Here is a 1335-nt window from a genome sequence, read left to right on the forward strand (position 1 = left end):
GTAAGACCCTATTAAAAGAAATCGAAAAATATACAAAGAAATGGAAAGATATTCCGTGTTCTTGGATTGGAAGAATCAACATAGTTATAATGACCTTATTACCTAAAGCATTATACAGACTTAATGCAATCCCCATCAAAATCCCATCGGCAGTTTTTAAAGCAATAGAACAAAAAATAATCAGATTTGTATGGAAGCACAAAAGACCCCAAATTGCCAAAGCCATACTGAGCAAAAAGAACGAGGCCGGAGGCATCACTCTGCCCACTTCAAGTTATACTACAAAGTGACAGTAATCAAAACGGCATGGTATTGGCAGCAAAACAGACACACAGACCAGTGGAAGAGAATCAAGAGTCCAGAAGTAAAACCATATTTACATGGACATATAATTTTCGACAAAAAAGCCAAAAACATACAGTGGAGAAAGGAAAGCCTCTTCAATAAATGGTGCTGGGAAAACTGGAAAGCCACCTGCAAAAGAATGAAACTAGACTGTAGTCTATTACCACACACCAAAATTAACTCAAAATGGATTAAGGACCAGATTGTAGATCTGAAACAATAAAATGCATAGAAGAAAACAGGAACTATAACTCAAGGGCCTTGCACTTAAGGAGAATTTTATGAATTTGACCTCAAAGGCAAGGGAACTAAAAGCTAAAATAAATGAATGGGTCTACACAGCCATGGCACCCTGAACAAGCCTGATCCTGTCTGATCTCAGAAGCTAAGTAGCGTCGGGCCTGATTAGTACTTGGATGGGAGACCACCTAGGAAGACCAGGTGCTATAGGCATAAAAAATAATAAATAAGGGATTTTAAGCTGACAAGGTCCTTGCATTCTGTGAGGTCAACCAAGGGTTGCCTTGCCTAAAAAAAAAAAATAAATAAACAATAATAAAATAAATGAATGGGACTACATCAAACTAAAAAGCTTCTGCTCAGCTTTATAGAAACTATCAACAAGGTAAAGAGACAACCATCTGAATGGGAAAATATTTTTGCAAGCAACACCACCAATAAGGGCCTAATATACAAAATATACAAAAACTCATGCAACTCAATAAGAACAAAAAATTGAGTTGTTATGATCCAATTAAAAATGGGCAGAGGACCTGAACAGACATTTCTCACTAGAGCACATACAAAAGGCCAACAAACATATGAAAAGATGCTCAACATCACTAGCTATTAGGGAAATGCTAATCAAAATCACAATGAAATAGCATCTCACACCTATTAGAATAGCTATAATCAACAGAACAAGTAATACCAAATGTTGGAGAGGATACGGAGAAAAAGGAACCTTCATACACTGCTGGTGGGACTGCA

At 36.9% G+C, this 1335-nt stretch overlaps 1 pseudogene; it reads left to right on the forward strand.

Annotated features, from left to right (window-relative positions):
• Positions 1-679: 679 nt before the first annotated feature.
• LOC120592754 (uncharacterized) lies at positions 680-796 on the forward strand (annotated as a pseudogene).
• The last annotated feature ends 539 nt before the right edge of the window (positions 797-1335 follow it).

The sequence above is a fragment of the Pteropus medius genome, unplaced genomic scaffold (genome assembly GCF_902729225.1).
Source record: "Pteropus medius unplaced genomic scaffold, Ma_sr-lr_union100, whole genome shotgun sequence".
NCBI classification, from domain to species: domain Eukaryota; kingdom Metazoa; phylum Chordata; class Mammalia; order Chiroptera; family Pteropodidae; genus Pteropus; species Pteropus medius.